Below are 21,988 nucleotides of genomic sequence, written 5' to 3'. Positions count from 1 at the left end.
CTAGATTTTTCTTAGAGGCTCAACTCCTGGTCAAGTTCTCTGAGCCTTCGCTATGTTGGTTTGGATCTGTCCAGTGTTCACAGCGTTCTGGGTTAAGGTGAGACTTGTCTGGGTCATTCGGATCTCTGATCCCTGTCCTCGTTTGAGCTGCATAACAACCCTTTGAGATGCACAAGGCGGAAATCAACCTCCTCATCTAGCAGAAGAAGCATTTGGGGTCCACAGCCAAATAGGTGCCCAGGAGCAAAAGCCACAGGTAGCGCGGTCCTTCCCTGCCACCTGGGAGGGCTGAGGGCGACCTAGGTCCACGTCACTGGAGATGGGAGGCTGTTCCGGCATCTTTGCGCCACACAGTGGAAGACATGAGGCCAAGGGCTGACCTCCCCAGCCACGCTCTGGCTTGGGGCGAAGTTTCCCAGCTCTAGGCCCACCCCCCATTTCCCCCACCCAGATGACAAGCACTCTGACTCAGATTGTCCTCATCCTTCCACCCCATGGCCCAAGGGCATGTGGCGGGGGCGGAGGAAGGGAAGGAGAAGGGCAAGGAAGGGGTGATCCCATTTCTCTGGGCGTCTCTGGGCTTCGTGAAATCAGCAGAGTCCCAGCTGCTTCTGGTGTCAAGGAATAATAGTAATAAAAACCATGCTTATTGAGCGCCTGCCGTGTGCCAGGCACTGTACAAAGCACATGTGTGTACATACATGCGCTCCTGGACTCCTGGTAACAACCCCGTAAGACAGGGGCTGAGAGGACACCCATTTAACAGATGAGGACTCTGAGGACCCCAAAGGCAAACTCTCTTGCCCAAGGTCACACAGCTGGTAAACGGTAGGGCCCTGGAGGGAGACTTCATACTGGGGCTTCTCCAGCATTTGAACCAGCTCCCTTAATTCCTTGCCTCATTCCCTGAAAACCTCCTACCCTCTTAATACCACTGTCAGTGCCAGAGCCCTTTCTTGAGATGCCCAGAGGAATGAGCGAACGCCAGCCCCCAACCCAAAAGAGAAGGAGAAGATTCCCAGGGGCCCTCTGGCTGAGCAGACCCCTGTCTCCACCGGAAATTAACTCAAAGGGTGAAGCTGGATGCAGAGATGGGGTTGATTGTTTTCTGTTCTTCATTAAGTAACAAAGGAGAAAACCAACTGGTCATGGTGTATGAGCTTCCCCACCAGCACCACCCCGGACTCCTGGAACATCTTTATCCACTTACCCGTGGATTCAGGAAATTCTCCTCCAAGCCAGTTTTATTGGAGATTTTGGAAGCAAAGCTCACAGCCTCCCAATCAATAACAGATGAACAATGTTCACATCGCATTTTTTCGGGAGGACATTTGGCCCAGGCTTGTCCCAAGGCCTAGCCTTGGACATTCCCATTCGTTTGGATATTGCTGGGAAATGAGGTTCAGGACAGTTCTAGAAACCAGAGTCATCGGCATGTGGGTGCGGCGGGAAGGGGTGTCCTGGTCTGGGGCAGGCCTGGGGAAGCCCTGTGTTTTGCAAGGGGTCTGGCGCATGCAGCTTCCCCTCGCCCCTCCTCTCCCCTACCTCCTCTCTGGCTCGTCTTCTCCATGTGCTCAGCATGGGCATCGAAGCCACAGGCCATAAAGAATCAATCAAATCCGGTCGTGGCCAAGCCAGGGAACACGGCGCCAAAGCGCTCGCTGATGGAGGACGCGTCGGCAGCGGGGGTGACGGCACGCCCAGCTGTGCAGGAGCCTCCTCACCCCACCCTCCATCCCACAGATACACGACTCTGGAGGACATGGTCCGAAGACGGGGACGAGGACTACCTCTTGGACCTCCACGTTCCCCAGGCCCGGAGCCGGAAGGGCGGGATGGGGAGCAGTGAGGAGGACGGGGAATGGCGGTAACATTCTGCTACCATCGGCCCATCTATACTACAAGAAATGAGCCGCTTGGAAGGAGAAGCGGGGTCCACAGTTCTGTTTCTCTCAGCTCATCGACACTTACTGAGCGCCTATCGAATGCTGGTCAGAGAGAGTGTGAGACGTGGGTGAGAACGTGCAGGCCCTGCCTGCCGGAGGTCACAGTCTGGTCGGTAGGTTCGTAGCAGCTCCGTCAACATCGCAACTCTCTCCTCGAGAGAGAAAATAAACAAGAAAAACTGCACGTTGGGGTCCCTCGGTGGGTGATAGCTCTTTCCTCGCACCGTTTGGGAGATTCCATCACTCACACGGCCACATCATCTATCTCCTTCGCTGAAGAAACTCCCTTGCTGAAGAAACCGCTAAATATTTTGGTCCTGCTACAGCCGTGCTCATCCTCTGGCAGATGTTTGCTGAGCACCGGGAAGGTTCAGGGCCCTGAGGAGGCATTCTCTCTGGGCGCAGGAGGCCAGCCAGTGATCAGAGAACCTAATGGTGAAAAACCCATGCCGAAGGCTGGGCAAGCTTCAATCCAGAGAGGAAGGACTGTGCAGCAAGGTGGACTAGCCAGGTCCCACGAGGCGCCAGTCCCGGGTCAGGCCTGGCTCTACCAATGGATCAGTATGTGACTTTGGGCCAATCCGTGCCCCGCCCCCCTGACCTCAGTTTCCCCGTCTGCGAAATGGAGTGGTGGATAGGTGTTTCTGCAAGTGTAGCCTGTGGGCCACTTGTTCAAGAATCATCTTGGGCTGAGGGGACTTGGTGAAAATGTAGATTCCTGGGCTCCATGGTAGACCTCTGGCACAGGTACTCAGAAGGTAAGCCTGGGAGTCTACATTTGAAATACACTTCCTTTGGGTATTTTGATATCCTGAATTTTGAGCAAGATTCCTGGAGGAGATAGCGTCTCAGTGCTGGGCAAGCTTGCCAACTTGGATGCTACTCTAGAGGAAGTTGGCTGATGGGGACTCAGGTGATCAGGGGAATCTTCATGAAGATGGACACGAGCTAAGCCTGAAAGCATAATAACATTAACAGTCATCATTATCTTTGCTGAGCAAATGACTTTACCGGACCCTAGGCACAGCACCAGTTTCTTCGTGGTGGGCTAAGTGTTTTATGTGCAGTATCTCATTAAGACTCCATTGTGACAGCCCTACGAGATAAGACCTCTTATCCCCATTTTGTGGTGAGGAATCTTGGGCTTATCTAAAGGTTAAGTGACTTGCCTAAGATGTTTGGATCCCCTCTGAGACGGACTGAAAATTCTCCCTAACAAAGTATAACACAGGCTGAACGCGGGTAGAGGAAGCCTTTCAGGAGCAGAAGGTGTTGGTATCTGAGGCTCAGAGAACAAAAATGGATTGCTTCCCAGAATGCTTCACTCATTCACTCACTCATTCAGTCATCCACTCAGTCATTTGTTTTCTCACTCCCTCATTAACGAATTCATGTATTTAATTTGTTTAATCCCTCACTCTTCCCGTTGATAGCAGACTTCATTTCTGGACTGTGTTAGTCAAGATTCTTTCATTCTAAGTGGCAGAAACACAACTCAAATTCACTCAAGCAAAGAAAGGAATTTATTGATACATGTATCTGCAATGTCCAAAATATATACAGTGTATGTTCAGCTGTAGTCATGACCGGATTCAGGTGCTCAGATGTTGTTGTCAGGAACTCTCCCTACACCCTTTGGCTCTGCTTCTGTGTTGGCTTCCCTCTCAGGCAGATCGGTTGGGTTTTTTTCTTTTCCTTTTTTTTTTTTTTCTCTCTCTCTCTCTGCTTGTAAAGTTGGCCACCAGCAGCTGCAGGCTTATGCCCTATTAACTTAGCCACTACAGTTGAAAGAAGATGTCTTTTTTCCCCCCAAGAACTCAGCACAAATCCAAGAAAATATCTCTTATTGGACAGCCTAGGTCACATGCTCACTCCTGAATCAATCACTGCGGCTGGAGGAGTCAGAGATCTGATTGGCTAGACCTGGTTCTGGGGTGATAGCATCAAACTCAGTGAATTGCATAGACTGAGCATGGAGGAGCGGTAGTTTCTCCAAGGAAACTTGGGGTGCTAATACTAGAAAATGGATTCTGAGTGTGCAAAAATTAAGAGGTGTCTTCTACATAGGGGTAAAACATTTATATTGTACTGGGCTCCTCCCACCCAATTCCAATTTGACTCTAGTCACAACTACCAATTTATTCTTGGTTTCGTGATGGAGTTGGGGAAGTAGCCCCTTTGGGTTTGGAAATGCCAAACCATTTTGTCGCTCTGTGGCTGAGATGAGAAAATCATGGGCATTGATTACCTAGATGGCTAAATGCTTTACAGACAAGCTCCTTTAATCCAGTCAGCAGGCCCTCACCGAGGCAGGCAGAGGAGAGTTCTCTTCCCATTTCACTTGTGAGAACCTGAGAATCCTAAAAGTTAAGGACTTCATGCTAACGTAATGGCTAATTTTATATGTCAATTTGATTGTGCTAAGGGATGCTGAGATAACTGGTAAAAACATTATTTCCAGGTGTGTCTGTGAGGATGTTTCTGGAAGAGACTGTCATTTGAATCAGTAGACTGAGTGATGCAGATCGCCCTTGCCAATGAGGGTCGGCATCATCCAACACTTCGAGGGCCAATATAGAACAAAAAGTTGGAAGAAGGGCGAATTTCCTCTTTCCCCTTGGGCCGGGACGTCCATCTTCTGCCGTCGGACATCAGTGCTTCTGGTCCTTGGGCCTCTAGGCCTTGGAGCTGGACTTATACCTTTGGCAACCCTGCCTCTCAGGCCTTCAGACACAGACCAAATTACGGCATCAGCTTTCCTTTTCCTGGGTCTCTAGTCTATGGAAGGCAAATTGTCAGACTTCTCAGCCTCCATAATCAAATGAATCAATTCCTATGATAAATACCCTGTTATATAGCTCTATAAATCCTATTGGTTCTGTTTTCTGGGGAACCCTGCATAGCCACAGTCACAGCTGCCAAGTGACGGAGCTCCGGTTTCAACCCAAGTCTATGTGGTGCAAGAGTCCACGCCATCTGTCTCTCTGTGTGGTGAAGGTGAATTCCTGCCCACAGGTGAAGTTCGGTTCTGTTTGAGGTGAGAGAGCGGGGAGAGGGCAGAGTTGCAAATTTGGAACTGGTCAGAAAGAAGCTTCTATGGTTACTAGAGGTTTTTTTCAGACCCACCCCAGCTGAACTAGGCCCTGATTTCTGTTGCACTGGTCACACAGATGCAGGCCTCATGGGGACAGGGCTTAAGCAGGACACACCCTTGTGGATGTATCTCAAGCCTCCCCGAGTGTAGGGTAACTGAGGTCACCAGGCAGCCGGGGAGGGGCAGGAACCAAATGTTTGCAGAGCGTCCACTGTGTTCCCAGAACTGTGCCGGGCTGAGTGGGTTACCAGGAAACGTAACTGTCATAATCGTTGTGGGCAGAGATTCTTAGGATGTTAGCACAAGTGGCCCCCAGGAGCCACCTCGTTTGGGGCTGACAAACTCAGATAGCTATCAGGGCTGTGCAGGTGGCAGTCATGAGAATGGCTGGAAGGGTATGAGAACTGGTATGGGTGGGGAGTCGTGGGGAACACAGGGACGGCCACCGCTCAGCATTTGCCATATGGATGTGTGGGTCCTGTGCTGCTACACCTCTGGTTTTTCAGAGAAAACATGTAAGTTGATTTTCATGTGATCATTTCTAGTCTTTAAAAGGTAAGTTTGAATTTTTAACGCACTCTATGTAGGCTAAAGCAACATGTCTACAGATATGTTGGCCTCATCTCACTTTGCCATTGGGGATAGTGAGGTCCCCAGAGGGGAGGTAATGTGCCCGAGGTCACACAGCCAGAACGAGAACGAGCTCTTCCACCGTCCAGGTCTGTGGTCTGACCCCGGGCTGCGGTGTTCCTTACAAGTACATGTTCAGCACGCGGCAGTTTACACAGCACTTTTGCGTCCAGTATCTCAGTCGATCTTCACCTTGCCCCAGAAGAGGCTGAGTGGGGACAGTCACCTCCATTTTACTGAAGAGGAAGCAGAAGCTCAGAGAAGCTAAGCATCATGAGCAGATCCCACAGCCAGTGAAAGAAATGCATACATCTGGCTCCCAGTGCAAAGTCTGCTCTCATAGTTGGTGCTAAATCTTGTGGTCTGGGTTTCAGCCAGAGTCGGGCCTTCATAAAGCATGTTTGGGAGAGAGTTTACATTAGGAGACAAGACTCACATTAAATATGCTCAATGGAGCACAGATGTATGACACAGAAAGTGAGCAGCAGCTGACTGGGCCAGGCACAGGGCTGAATGTTTCACATAAATTATCTCATTAAGTCTGCACAGCTACTCCTGTGAGAGAGGTACTCCTATTTTACTGATGATGAAACTGAGGCACGGAGAGGTGAAGAGACTCAGCCAACATCACATCTAGGAGGCGATAGGTCTGGAGTTAGCATTTGAGTGGTCTGGATCCAGAAAGCCCATGCTCTGGAAATGTTACTGGGATGGGCGAATTGGTTGGCATCATCGTGGAGTTGGGGGGAATTCTTCAGCAGGGCATTCCAGTGATGGGTCAGCATTAGCAAAGGTTTGGAGGCAGGAATCTGCAGATTGATTAAAGATCAGCCAGGAACCCAGCCAGCCAAGGATGGCAGAGCCAGAACAGAGCCCTTCTATATCGAGAGGATACTGATGTCTAGAGAGGGTCAGACCCAAAGCCACACAGCACCCTGGTGGACCAGGGCCAGGACCCAAGCATCTGATCCCAACTGCTTTCCTGCTGCCCCCAAGCCCTTCTCACAGTGTTTGTATTTCCATTTATGGGACTTTCCCCAGGTGGACCTTACAAGTGTCAGGACCCTGCCTGTCTCACCTCTCTATGGCTTCATGACAAACCCTCCCAAAACTTAGTGGTTTAAAACAACAACAGTTTTATGATCCCTCATGTGTCTGTTGATGGACTGGGCTTAGCTGGTGGCTCTTCTACTCTGCATGATGCTGGCTGGGGCTGCAGTCATCTGAGGGCTCAGCTGAGCTGGGATGTCCAAGGTGGTGACCTCACAGGGCCGGTGATGGATGCTGGTGTTAGGCTGTGGTTGAGCCGCAGCTGTGGAACAGAGCTTCCCTGTGGCTTCTCCATGTGGGGTGGGGTTCTCACAGCATCACCGTTGGGAATAACTGTTGATATAATACTATGTATATGTTTTGATCTCCTAAAACTCTTGTAATTTCCTACGTGATAAGAGCAAGAGGAGCATCTTTTGTTCTAATATTTGGTTTTTGTCCCCAGCTCCTGAAATAACTCCTGAAACATCTTTGGTTATTCATAATAAGCTCCTTTCAATCATACCTGAGTTTATGTTAATGAGGTGACTTTGACAAGCCCCTAAGAATAGGAGCTGGTTGCCAGGGAAACCAACGAAGTAATTAAAGGGTTGGAAAACTCAGGCCCATTTCTACTTCCTAGGAGGGGAGAAGGGCTGGAGGCTAAGTCAATTGTCATAATTGAATCGACCATGCTTATGTAAGGAAGCCTTTGTAAAAACCCTGACTGAAGGGGTTTGGGGAGCCGTCCATGTGAGTGAACACATGGAGGAGCTGGGAGGGTGGCCCTGGTCAGTATCATCCAAGAACTAGAGAATTTCTTGGTGTGGAAAAACTCACACGTCTGGTGTCAGAGGTGCAGTGAGCAGAGAAAACGGGAAGAGGTTTTCCCTTCAGGTTCTAAACAAGGCTGTCCCTAGAGTGAGCATTTGGGGACCCAGGTAAAAGCAAGGCTTCTGACCCAGTCTTAGATGTTACAGGATGCTCTCCGTTGGTCAAAAACAAGTCATAAGCCAACCCAGCATCAAGGAGAGGGGACGACACAGGGTGTGAACATTGGAGTGGTGGTTCATCTTTGGAGACTATTACACTGTCATTCTGACACCCCATTCATTTTTCCCATCCAGGTTTCAAGGACTCTTTGCTCCTCAGTTTCCTCTGTTGACCAGTGATTCAGTCCACTTCGTCCAGGTGCTTTGCCAGGAACTGATATCCAGTACAGTGCTGGCCTCTAGGAAGGAAGAGAGAAGGAAGGAAGGAAGGAAGGAAGGAAGGAAGGAAGGAAGGAAGGAAGGAAGGAAGGAAGGAAGGAAGGAAGGAAGGAAGGAAGGAAGGAAGGAAAGGACGGGAGGGAAGGAAGGTGGGAGGAGGGAGGGAAGGGAAGAAGGGAGAAGGGAGGAAGGGAGGGAGTTTCCTACAACAGCCAGAGTCATAATCTAGCCTCCTCCCTGAACCTCCAACACACCAAGCTCCTGCCCACTTTAGGTCTTTGCATTCACTGTTCCCTTTGCCTAGAATCTTCTCTCCAAGTTTTCCATGGCCAGGTCCCTCTTATTTTCTAGGTTTCTAGGTTACCTCCTCAGAGAGGCCCTCTCTGGTCACCCAATGTCACGACCACCGTCAGCCACTCACTCTCTCATTACCCTGAATTATTTGTTTCGGAGCACTGATCCCCATCAAAATGATTTTATTTATTTGTTATCTCTGTCCCTGACTCCCTCCCTCTAGAGTGGGGTTTCTCAACCTTGGCACAATTGACATTTTGGGCTGGATAACTCTTTGTTGTTGGGTGGGGTGGGGGACTTCCTGTATATAGTAGAAAGTTTAGCAGTATCCCTGGTCTCTATCTACCAGATGCCAGTAGCATCTCCTGTACGTAGTGATAATTCAGAATATCTCTAGACACTGCCAATTTTCTTAGGCAAATGTGTGTGTGCGTGCGCGCACGTGTGTGCGCGTGTGCGCCTGGTTGAGAATCACTCTTCTAGGCCATTGGGTCTCATACTTCAGAACCACCAGGAAGACTTAGATATAATTGACAGAGATTACTGGGCCCCTCCCCAGAGTTTTCAATTCAACAGGTCTGGGATGAGATCTAGAATTTGCATTTCTCACAAGTTCCCAGGTGATGCTGATACTGCTGGTCCAGGGACCATACTTTTGAGAACCACTGGTCTCAGATTGTCCGTCTTACCTCACAAGTGCCTAAACAGTGGCTGCGCATAGTTGGCACTCATAAATATTTCTTGAATAAACCATCTTAAAATCTCAGCAGCAAGGAGACAACTCCTGGGGGCTTAGAATGAAAAATTATCTGGTGGGGAAAGGGGAAAATTTATGTGTTCGGGGAGGGGGCATGACAGATTATGTGAAATTGGTTGGTTGGCTTTGACCTGGGTGGGCTTTATGGCTTGGCCATTCATCTTGGATTTCTCCCGCGGTTCACTCTGATCCATTTCTCCTTATCATAGGGGGATTATTTGCTGCTGGAGCAGCTGGCAGCAGGATTCCTGTGACTGACGCTTGCTCCCCGCCTCTGGGTTCCTGGCCTCTCTGAGAACTGAGGCCGCCTCCCTCCCTGGCTGCCTCTCAGCTGGAGGATTGAGAAGGTGATAGGTCTACCAGGGGTGAGATGGTGCCTCATGCAGCTATAATAATATTAATAACGACAACCAGAGCTGACATTCACAGGAGCTCACCACGGCCAGGCAGAGTGAAGGCACACGCGGACATGACTTCATTTGCCCCTCACTAAGGCTCTGCGAGGTGAGTGCATGTTATTATCTCTGTTTTACAGGTGAGGAAACTGAGACTGAGAGGTGATGTCATGTGCCTACATTTGCATAGACTAGTAGAAGAGATGAAACTGGGATAAAAACCTCGGTTTTTCTGACTAAAGCCTTATTCTTAAACTCCATCGGTTTCTCAAACCTCTTTGGTAGGTGATGGAAATGTGTTCTGTGGGGCGGGTAGAGGAGGGTCTGGTGGCCTCCCTGCTGCTTCTAGGTCCTGCCGGGCATGCTCAGGCCCCAGGGCCTTTGCACTTGTGGCTCCCTCTGCCTGGAATGTTCTTGCCCCAGGTATCTGCAAGGTGGGCTTCCTTCCTTCCTGTAGGTCTCAGATCAAATATCACCTTCTTAATTAGGGCTCCCTCGCCCCCAGTGCTCCCCACCCTTTCCTGCTTTATGCTCCTCCATCGCACCTGCCACCATCTGACATACTCTGTGTTTCACTTATTACACATGTTATCTACCTCCTCCCTCTGGAATGTCAGCGCCTCGGTCTACTTCGTTCACTGCTGTGTCCTTGAAACTTGGGACAGTCCCTGGTGGATATCGGGAACTCATTGAGCGTTTGTTGAAGGAAGGATGTTAAAAGGAGAGAAGGATGGAAGGAGGGAGAGAAGGGGGAAAGAAAGAAGGACAAAAAAAAAAACATGGAAATTCTGTTAAAAGTCAACAAATTTTCCTTCCTGCAGTACTTCTCAGAGCCTTCATCTCACTAGTGTACATTTAAAGAAATATATGACTTTGGCATTTCTCAAACTTGGTAACAGAGTACTTTTGGGTAGAGCTGCAGTTAACCTTGACTATCCCAGGGCATGATCTTTGACCCCATCCTCTTGACCTATTTCTTCTTACTCCTGTCCTCCCTCTGCATAAAGCGCACACTTAGATATCAGGGCACGTGGACACCCACCTGCACACCCGTTTGCTGGCGTGGTGGAGATCCGCCTGTGGGTCGACAGTGGCCTGCCTGTGAAGATGCTGCCAGTTCGAACAGACCAATTGTCAAAGGCAGAGAAAGTGCATCTCACTTTTGAAAGAGGCCACTCGCCAAGCGAAAAACAAAGTGGCCTGAACTTGGGACAACAAACAAGGCAGACGATGAATTCATTAGAAGCAGTTTGGAGCCGCAGGGGCTGTGAGAACTCGGCCTTTCTGTACTAGAAGGACAAGAGAGAGCCAAGTCACACTGGGACAACAGTTTCCATGTCTTTTTATCTGTAATCGGAGCCAACAGCCCCGGGGGCTGAAGAACTCAGAGCTCAAGGACTCTCACCCACCCAACCTCTGAATTCCTGCTATCCAGACCGATCCTCGAGGAAGCCAGACCCAACCTTGAGGACTTTGTACTTTTCTTTATCTGCAAAGCCACCTTTCCGTGGGATTCCATCATTTAAAGAGAAATGGCGTCAACAGTATATACTTAGGAATCAATAGGCCTCCGGTTCAAATTCCAGCTCAGGCAATGACAGCTGAGTAACTTTGGGCAAGTCACTTTATCACTCAGAGCCTCGATTTCCTGCTCTATAAAATGGAACGATGCTACCTGACTTGCTTTCTCCCTCCTTGTTCTCCTTACAGCCAGCCAGTCAGATTCGTCCCTTCATTCGCCCAGTCTACACATACCATTTGGGGTCCTTCTGACCCACAGTGATCATCCTTGGGCTCCAACATCCACCCTCCCCAATGTGGTCCAGAGGCAGGAGCACTGGGCTATGCACCTGGGGGGCTCGGTTCCAGTCCTAGTTCTCCTGAGCTGTCGGGGTCCTGCTGTGTCAGGCACAGTGGAAGTAGGGGCAACACTTTCCTTTCTTCTTCAGGAACCTTTTGTTTCCCCTGATTTCCAAAGAAATAGGAAAATCTCAAGAAAAGCACTTCTAATGCTTAGTGTATATCCTACTAGTGTGTGTGTGTATGTGTGTGTGTATGTGTATGAGAGATATAGACAGATGACAGGTAGATGGTAGATAGATAGATAGATAGATAGATAACAGATTAGATAGATATAAATGATAGATAGATAACAAATTAGATAGATACAGAGATGATAGATAGAGACTCTCCTCAACTTACAACGTGGTTGTGTTCCAAAAATGTATTTAATATACCTAACCTACCAAACACCTTAGCCTACCTTAAATGTGCTCAGATTACGATATTCAAAAAAATGCTGGCAACACAGTACACTGTAGAGTATTGCTTGTTTCCTCATGATCGCGTGGCTTTCTGGGAGCTGTGGCTCGCTGCTGCTGCCCAGTTTCACAAGAGCGTGGTACTGCTTATCACTAGACCAGGAAAAAAACCAAGATTCAAAAGATGGTTTCTACTGAATGTGCATCGCTTTCACACGATCTTGAAGTAAAAAAAAATCGTAAACTGGACCATCATCAGGGACTGTCTGTATGTATCTATGTATAGGTATACGTATATGTGTGTGTATACATGGATACATATATATGATTTTCTAAATGCTTGCGATGTGCCAGGCTGTATCCATGATCTTCTTTAATCCTTCTGATGACCCCATGATGTATGTACTATGACCACGTGCCTCTTCTAGATGGGGAAGCTGTGACTCAGATTAAGAGTGTGTCTGAGGTCACACAGCTGCTAATTGATAGGAGCCCCCCTGAGCAGGCAGGGGCAGGTGGGACAGAGCTACCTGGGTGGGCAGAGAGGGCAGAATATGTTGCATAGATCAGTGACTTGGTCCCGAAGTCTATTTAAAGCATGTAGCAAGGGGGGCGGGTAAGTCCTGTATTACACAAGCGATGCACGCTCTGTACAAAATGAAGAAAAGCAAAAAATCACAAATAAGGAAATAAAAATAAACTCCACACCCACCCACCCACCCACCATCCAGAAATAATCAGAGTTCAAATGTTGGTGAATTTTTTTTCGCTGCACTTCCATTTAATTCTAGTCCCCATGCCTCTCACCTCCACGCTATGGCAGCTGTCCTGAAGGTGACAGACTCTTTTCACAAAATAAGACCCCACGGTCATTTCCACACACAATTAAATATTGTTTGGGAAGAAATGATTGTAAAAAATTTCATGGGATTCTGGCTATGAGATAACTTACCCTCCACAGATAGATTTATCCCAAATTTTGCATATTGAAATTGTATCTGTATTTTAGCTGTTACAGATGACACTGGTAGGGTCTTTTGCCCTTGGAAAATTAGCCTATTGCCGCTGCCCCTTCGGGACCATACCACGCCAGAGGAGTCTCTCTGCACTTCCTGCCTCGCGTTGTCGTGTTGGCAAGGCTCCTTCTTTTGCCTTAGCCTCGGGAGACACGAGGCAATGGGGAGGAACTGATGATAACACCTCCTGTTGACCGTGTAGCCTCTGCCCACGACTCCACTGATTCCTCTCCAGAGTCCTGTGAGGGGAGAGCTGTCTTCTCCATTCACAGAGTGGGCTGATGACCCACCCAAGGCACCTCCCAGCCAGCAAACCCTGTGTGCTCCTTACCCTGTGCCCCAGTTAGAGGCAACTCCAGCTGCCTGAGCTGCAGGCACAGGGCCCGGCCCCCTGCCCAGCCCCACCCAGGCCCTGCTGGGTGTGGGGAGCTGAGATAGTGGGAGAGATGCTGCCCAGGGCTCAGCTGATAGCGCCCGGGGTGAGGTCAGTGCTGGGAGGCCCCATGGAAGAAGTGATTATTCAGGAGGCAGTGGCAAGAGGAGAGAGGAGTTCACTGCGAGAGCTGGAAGCTCGGGTGACGCTATGGATGTCCTGAACAGGGACAGACCACCTTGGATGTGGGAGGCAGGAGGGGCCTGTGTTTTGGGACCAGATGGCCGTGTATGTGCAGTAACAATAGCATCAGTGGCAATGACAACTTCCTCAGTGCTTGCTCATACCAGGCATTATATGTAGTTCTCATTTAGTTTCCTTCTTTTTCATATGGGCAGGTGTTCTTGTCTATTTTTCAGATGAGAAAACAGGCTCAGAGAATAGAGGACTTGCTCAAGGGCACACAGCTAGTGCCTGGCAGAGTCAGCTTCACTCCAAGGCCGGCTGAACTCCGAACAAACTTCTCACTGCAGGACGGATACGGGATCCAGGAGAAAAAAGGTACAGGGAAGAATTTTCTCCCATGACTGCCAAGCACTTGCTCTGTTCCTTATTCACGCAAGCTCCTACACTATCCAAGTTCTCCATCCCCCTCACTCACCTCCTGCCAGAGATACCACTGGGTTCAGACATATATTAAATGGAGACTTCTCACTTTCCATTCCAAATAGCTTCTTGACACCTTTTAGCAAACCTTTCAAAATGAGCATGTCCAAAATCGAACTTTATTTTCTAGGCTCACCTCTTCTACCCTAATGTTCCCCATCTCAAATTACATCACCATCCACCCAGATACTTAAGCCGAAAGAGATGCTGCCTTAGATTGGGTTCTCTGGAAGCAGGGTCCGCGCCAGGAACCCTTGTGTAATGATTTATTGAGGAAAAACTCTCAGGAGGAAGCAGGTAAGGACACCTAAGTGAGGCCGTAGTCTTAGCTGGACACCAGCTTTAGCCCTGGAGGGTAAATTGTGACACAGAGTAAGTTCCACCTTGAAATGTCAAGGAGGCCTTAACCTCATGTCAGCCAGTCATTGGTAGGGCAGATGTGGACTCCTAGTGAGTCAGGTCCCTTTGGCTAATGGCGATTCTCCAGAGAAGCGGGTGGCGGACACTCACAGGAGCCAGGGGATGGGTGCTCCAGGAACACTGGAGGTCAGGGCGAGGCACCAACAGCTTCCACTACACAAGTCATCCTTCGCTCCACCCTCCCTCCTGCCTCACATCCTGCCCCTCAGCTCCACTCCACCTCCCCAGGGTATCCCATTATGACCAGTTGTCATCACCTGCACCCCCTTCATCTTAGTCCATGCCCCTACTACCTATCACTTAGACCAACCCCGTAGCCTCCCTCCTAGCTGGTCTCCTGGTTGCCACATTTGCTTCCACCAGCCACTCTGCATCTAACCACCAGAATAATCTTTTTAAAACAGAAATCACATTAGCTCACTGTTCTACTTCTGAAACCCTCCGGAAGCTGCCTGTCACACTTGGAATAACACCCAAAACCCTGAGCTTGGTCTACAAGAATCAGAGTGATCTGACCTCTCCCTTCTTCATCGATCTGATTTCTTACCATCCTTCTACTGCTTACAACTCTCCTATCCACACCCCACCTCACCTCGGGTAATTCTGCATCTAAAGTACTCCACTTTGGGGTATCAATTTTCAAATGCATCAAGATTTTCTTAGTTGTTGCTAATGACCAAAAACACAGCCCCAATGAGCTTAAGCAAAAAAGGGTACTGCGTTGGCTCACATGATTGAGAATGCTGGAGATGAGACAGTGTCGGGCATGGCTGGATCCAGGGACACAAGTGATATGACCAAGACTCTGGATGTCTTTTTACCCCTCTCTTTAAAGTTTCAAGCTCTGCTTCCTTCTATATGTTGGTTTAAATCTCAGTGAAACTTTCCTCCATGGAGTGGGAAAGATGGCTCTGCCAAGCTTATGTCCACAAAGCTTCTGATCTAATAGGTTTTCTCTCAGAGTCCATATATCCGACCTCTTGGTAGGAAATCTAATGGGCTGTACTTGGGTCAACTCCCCACTCTTGGGACGATTAGTACGTCCAGAGGAGTAGATCTCGTGATTGGCAAGGCAGTAGGCACAGTAGAAAGCTCTGTAATTGATACTTCCACAGGAACCACATATAATGGAAAGCTGGGAAAGACATAGCAAGAAATGTCCCTTGTACCTTTCCCCCCAAAGTTACCCTTTGTTCAAATTGAAAAGGAAACAGAAATGACTATAGAAGTCATGATCCATAAGCACTATAATTGTTTTCACACAGGTCGCAATGTTGCTAAGGCGCAGGGAGACTGTGAGTCATGAGCAATTTCCAGGGCAAAGGCTGTTAACTCCACACCTTTCTCTTTCACTGCCCAAAAGTGAGTCAGTGAGAACCGTGATCATTTTGAATCCCTTCTGAGTCTCAGTGGCTTTGATATTTACACCGTTGAAAGTATACAATGAATTGAGACACACCTCTCACAGACCGTCAAGCACTAGAGCAAACCCTGGGAAGCTGTTACTATAATGAATGGAATACAGGAGCTGAGGGCATAATGCAGCAATTCCTACAGTATGTTCCACAGGCACAGTTATCATAGAAAGGACAAAGAGTTATATGGTCAGATAAATTCAGGCAAAAACAAGATCACACAAAATCAATCCGTTTCTTTTCACGTAGGACTTCTCAGAGCCTTGTACATGCTAAGGAATCTGTCACTTACCAAGAAGGAGAAATAGTTTGCAACATTTCCCCAAATAGTTTGCCTAAAAAAGTTCTTTTTGACCTGCCATCTGGTGGCCCTTATGCCCCCTGGGGAAACACTTGGGGAATGGAAAGAGTACAGGATTTGGAGTCAGAACACCTGGGTTTGGAGCCCAGCCCTGCCATTTGGGTGAATTCTCTATTTTAAGACTGTTTTCTCATCTGTAAAATGGGATCATTATTTTTGCCTTGTTATATGGGCTGACGTATACGGAGTCATCCAACAGCGTGCCTGGCTCAATGACTTGTTCTTCTCTGACCTGAATTCAATTCTTGCAGGATTATCAAATGCTGGTTGCAAATACTGCCCCTAGTGGTGGCAGCCTAAGAGTGCCACCCATACGCTGAATTCCTCAGGTACAGAAACCTGATAACCTTGGGAAATAGATGGCTTGCTTGCATCAGACTTCTTAAGGCTGTCGCCCAGATAGCTGATGCCTCCAGCCTACGTCATGGGAAGCTCAGGAATGGCAAATGTCAATGTCAAATGGCTCTAGCCGACAGTTCGGAGTGCATGTATTGGGGGGTGGGAGAAATGTCAGGTCAACTGAGACCTGAAACCTTCAGGCAACTTCTTTGTCCAATAGCCACTGCTTTCTAATTTCCCTGGGACCATCTGACTTTCAACTTTAGCAGCTCTTAAATTACTAAAACTTTAAGTGTCATCAGCTTTGTAAATCCTATCCTATAAATAGAGGATGTGCAAAAAAAAATTTTTTTTTGAAGGATGCTGGATTTGGCTACATTGAAGTTTTGTATTATACATGATTGGCTAAGAGGATATGTGAGACTTACAGAGGGCCTATACCCAGAATCTGTCCTTTGGGGATCAAGCAAAGCTGGGAGGAGGTGATTCAACAGCTGTCAGCGGCCTTCTTCTCTGCTGAAACCAGGGGAGCCCTAATCCCCAAAACTGGTCTTTTGAACATGGGACCCCACCTGTGAGCCAACATACTTCCTTTTCCCCTTAAACTGAGTTAAGGTTCTGTCTTTCAACCAAAAGAGTCTTGATCCAGAAAAGAAGTGTTTGAACTTCTTATTCATAAGCAGTTATTCAACAAATGTTTATTGAGTACCTACTATTTGCCCGGGTCCTGCTATGAGCACTGGGAATGGAACACGGAACGAAGCAGGCATATTCCCTGTTCCCCTAGGCCTGTCTGAAGTATAGACTCATTGGATGAATTAACTTTAAAATGTTACTTTTTATATGCCAATTATATTTTAATAAAAGGGAGAAATGCTTTTTAAATTCCTGATTATAAAACTAATGTGAAGTCATTGGAAATAGTTAAAATAGTAGAAAGAAGACATATACCAAAAAAGTAGAAAAAAGAAAAAAAATCACTCATAATTCCATCATCCAGCGACAACCGCTATGAACATTTTCATGTATTTCATTTTTTTCCAAAACAAATATGTTTTTAAAAAATGAAATAGCATGGAATATATGATTCTCATCGTGCATTTTCATCAAAGGCATCTTGAATATTTTCCCACGTCGTTAAATATTCTTCGGAAATATTATTTTGAAAAACATGATTCAAAACAGCTGTCTTAACATTTTATTGCACGAATAAACAGAATTTTTAAGAATGAATCTATTGTTGGGCAGTCAGGTTATTTCCAACATTACAGTGTTATAAATAACACAGAGATGAACATCCTTGTTCAAAAAAACACTTCATCTGGATCTTTTGATTTCTTTAGCTACATCTCCAGAAATGAAATTTTGGTAGGCCAAAAGTAAGAAACGTTTAAATGTTTTTTGGATGTGTATGGAAGTTTACCAGGCAGAGAAGCCATATCTGTTTGTATCTCTACAGAGTGGATAGGAGCAAGCCTCTTTCTCTCCACCCTTCCTTCCTCTTTTGGGATGAAGCAGTGTGAGGAGAGGGTGAGGTGAATGAGGCACTTGCTTTGGGCACCAAAAAAACTCAACTCAAGATAAATAGCATTTTAATGCAAAATATCAAATTTTTATATAAAAACACAGTGCCCTAAGCCTGAGGAAAAACATGTGCTCCTATTTCCATAATTTTATGTATTAAAAAAATTTTTTTCAAATACACGAAAATACATTATGTATTTAAAAAGGTAACATTTAATCCAGAATGTTAAAGTAGTTGAAAATATGACAACATTGAAAAGTAAATGTCTTTAAACCATCATATTAAGTTTAAATATTTGGAAAGTGTATTTACATCTTTTGATAAAGTTTTATATTCATCAAACATATTTTCAAAGTTTTTTTTTTATTTGCGATAACTTACAACTCTCAATGGAAAATGAAATAAGCCAAGAAGTAGATTTTAAATTTTAATTTGTATTGATGAGCGTGCTTTCATTCAAGCCAGGAAGGCATATTACAGTAAATTCAGGTATGAATAAAGTATCCAAATTTAAAATAATATAAGTTCTAATAACCTGTTTTTGTTTTTCGAAATTCTTTAACAAATGTTCTAGAAGAAACTAACTGTTTAAAAACTATTTAAAATGTGTATATAAGGGTGCACATTTTTCCTTTTGCTTCCTGCTCCGATATGACTTGGCACAGCATGAGAATGTGGCCCATTGGTTGTTGATTTGAAAATCAAAAGAAATGTCATTTTGTTAACAAAATGACAATGGTTTCAGATTCATTCATTCTGTCATTCGGTTTTGTGCCTATATTCTGCTGGGTCCTGGTGGGGCATCTAGAGGTGAGTACAACACAGTCCCTGCCCTGAAAGACTGCAGTTTATAAGGGATAACTGATGAGATTGTATTTTATCATCACATAGACCTGGGTCTTATCACTTACCATCTTTTTAACCTTGAACAAACTTTCAATCTTCCCAGGCTCGATTTTTCCTCTTATAGAACTTCCCTCTCAGGGCTGTGGCGGGTGAGGTGCTTAGCACTCAGTGAGTGTTCAATGCTCAGTAACTGAGACTGTGATGATCTTTGCACATCCAATCAGTTCGGGCCATTCATTCTGCAAACAATTCCGGAGCAGCACCTATGTGTTAGGCACGGTGCTTGGCTCTAAGAATTGTGCCAGTGAAACTTAACCCTTGCCCTCAAGGAGTTTATAATCCAGTGGGGGCAGCAGACATACAAATGGCTAAGTGACAACATAATGTAATAAGTCCTTGATAGAAACCGGGTCCTGCAGGATGAATAGGAGAATGCTAGGCAGAAAAGAGGGGAAGAGGGCATTTTGGCAAAAGGGACAGCAGGAACAAAGACCTGGAAACGGGGCAGGAAGGGCCCGGGAAAGCGTGTAAAGTTCACGTGGCTCCACATGGCGGGTGGAGGGAATCCAGCGGGCTTCTTCTCATCCTTGGCAAAGATTCCTCAGTGATCCCAGTGGCCAGGGTGTGAGTTCATTATTCTCGTCTGCCTGTGGTCAATGGTGCTTGAGGTGCTGAGTGGCCGAGTGATTCAGTCCAGATCACAGAGCAAAGGACACTGGGGCGATTAGTTAAATGAAGGCTAAATGTCATATTTGTTCCTTGGGAAAGCTGGAGGAACCGTGACGTTTATATTTGCTCTACGTTTTTAACAATTCCGTCTTTTATTGATTTCACCCTTCCTTCCGCCATCATGCGCGTGGACTGTCCCTGACATTTGGCAGTGGACGGGCCCAGAAACAGCTGCCTGTACATTGCATCTAGTCAACTCGGAACCAGGCTAAACCTGATCACCGTTCTTCTCCCCGCCCCACCCCCACCCCGTGAACTCCGTGAGGGTCCAGGGGTTCCTGTCTGGTTGCCTCCCCAGTGTTGGGGCTGTTCCTGGCATATAGGAGGTGCTGGGCACAATCCAGATGACTCTGATGACCTTTCAGGGGTGGTGAAGGAGGGGGCCTCTCCCTTTTTCTCTGCATCTTCCCAGTTTCCCTGGCCCTTGGAGGGGCCTCCCAGCTTCTCAGTCTGGAAGTTACTAAGCTATAAACAGACACTTAAATGAAGAGCTCAGCCTTTAAAGAATCCTTTGAAGAAAGGTTGCAATGTGACTAATCATCCCCTAATTTATTGGTCTGTAAATTTGCATTTTCCTACAGTACATTTTTCTTAATGGAGGGCCCTCCCACACCACGGACAAAGGCAATTTTAGCTGGGGGTTCAGCTTCCCATTTAGAAGATATGGATTCTTTTCCAACATTAGAATCATTATTGTTTTAATGTCTATAACAAGATTATATGTGAGCAGGGGCCAGGAGAAGGTGAGGGGTAAGGGGTCAGAAGAGGGGGGCTGGGGTGGGGCTGGGACAAGGAGGGTGGGTGAGGGGGAGCCAGGCAGGGACTGGAGGGGTACAGGCAGCTTGGGTCCTATCTTTGCCCCACCCCCTCTCTTGCCGTTAGTCAAGAGCCCCCTGTTAGCTCTAGTCATTCAGTACCTGGAACTGCTCCCCACTGCTTTCCCCCACCCTGCCTCCCCTCCCCCATCCCTTGGCCAGGGGACAAGCTCAGGCAGGATTTATGGGGCTGGCCCCTGCGGAGAGGATCCGGGGATAAATCTCAGCTTATTTAGGAGCGTGATCTACATTTATTGCACTTAATGTGATCTTTAACGTGTCCAAGAGGGACCCATAAATCCCAGGCCTGGCCTGCTCCTCCAGTGGGGCCCCTGGGCCAGCCCCGCCCCTTTCTGGGGCGCGCTGATGGGAGTTCCTGGGTCTGTTGATTCTGTTCGCTTAGGGCTCCAGCCCTGGCTTAGCAACCAAGGACTGGTGCCCTCCCTGAGCTGCCTGAAGCCACAGTGCCAAAGCCACACGCCCACAGTTGGGCTCTCCTGGTGTGCACCCTGCTCTGTCGAGGGAAGAAGCCCTCTCTGGGACAGACACAGTTCATGCCTCCTGGACTAGGTAACTTCTAGGATCCTTTCCGAAGCTAGGATTTTGTAATTAACATGAATGATACAGGCACAGAGGAGAGAGGCGAGCAGAGCAGAGTCTGTTGAACAACATCCCAGGGCATTCATTAGGCAGGGATAGAGGAGAGGCAGATTCCACGACTACTACGACTCAGTATTGTTTTTATAAATATGAGCATGCGTATATATAATAATAACGAGCCCTTCAATGTGGATTGCATTTTACAATTTATAAATCACATTGACATGCATCCTTCCCGCTCCCCAGGAGAAACAATGGCTCGGAAAGGCCACGGCTTGCCCAAATTTGGAAGGTTAATGAAACGCTAAACTGGGCTTGGGAACTGGACACCTGTCTCTTTTCAGGTACCTCCCTGTCCATGTGTGTGGACACCTGTGTGTGCCACCAAGCATGCACGTGCACATGGGTATTGCACACCCAGGCGCAGTGAACTTGGGAGTACACCCCGTGTATGAGCACCTACCTGCTAGAGCATGCCCACCGGGGGTTCTGCGGACACACAGAGGTCTCTCCGTGGAGCTTTTAATCCTTCTGGCTCTGGTTTTCTCCCAGCAGAGAGAAGTCACGCCTTGCTATTCAGAGTACGTATGTGCGCATGTGTCTCTTGGGTGTATGAGTGTGCATTTGGGATGGGGTGGGGAAAGGATGTGGAGGAAGTCTCAGTGCACCCATTATGCCAGAAATGATAAAAGCAGCTTTAAGAACTGACTCCGCACCCCGTGTGTCTGGGTCGTGAAGTGGCCTCTGGTGGCCTCTTCTGCAGATGGGCTCCGTGGCCTAGTGCCCCTGGCCCTGGTGTGCCACCGTGATGGCGGGCTGAGGCCCATGATCGCACGGAGGGTTCCACCAGCCCAAAGCAAGAGCACGGCAGCCATGCCCTCCAGGGCTCACTGGGCCACGCACGACTACTGTCTCACCGCCTGGGTTCTGCCAGTAACAGCTCCTGAGTAAGCGTTGAGTACCATGGGGAAGCCGTCCCCCACCACGCGGGCCTCCCCAAGGCTGACCCCGGTCACTGCGGGTGAGCTGCTTTTTCAGGAAGTTCATGCTCCTGTTCATGGCCACGGTGTCGAGTCTCCAGAGCACAATCTCCCCAGCCCTCCAGCAGCATGATCCCCTGTGACCTGGCTCAAGAAGCCACAAGGAAGCAGCCTGGTGGCCAGCCCAGCAAAGCCAATGCAGGGACCCCCACACTGAGTGGCCCCCCACCAGCCGCTAGACTTCCAGACGCGCTAGGCTTTTTTGAGCCCCTCCCTGTCTTCCCTC

The 21,988-nt window shown here is 47.9% G+C and overlaps 1 long non-coding RNA gene across 1 annotated transcript; it reads right to left on the bottom strand.

Annotated features, from left to right (window-relative positions):
* Positions 1–11,626: 11,626 nt before the first annotated feature.
* LOC107513034 lies at positions 11,627–12,963 on the bottom strand. The gene is made up of 3 exons (XR_001597463.2): positions 12,703–12,963; positions 12,148–12,265; positions 11,627–11,770 (listed from the first exon to the last, which is right to left on the bottom strand). It is a non-coding gene; the product is annotated as an uncharacterized LOC107513034 (long non-coding RNA).
* Positions 12,964–21,988: the final 9,025 nt, after the last annotated feature.

Source organism: Rousettus aegyptiacus, unplaced genomic scaffold (genome assembly GCF_014176215.1).
Source record: "Rousettus aegyptiacus isolate mRouAeg1 unplaced genomic scaffold, mRouAeg1.p scaffold_m13_p_1, whole genome shotgun sequence".
NCBI classification, from domain to species: domain Eukaryota; kingdom Metazoa; phylum Chordata; class Mammalia; order Chiroptera; family Pteropodidae; genus Rousettus; species Rousettus aegyptiacus.
Note: the sequence above shows the minus strand (reverse complement) of the source record. Positions and strands in the feature narration are given on the sequence as shown.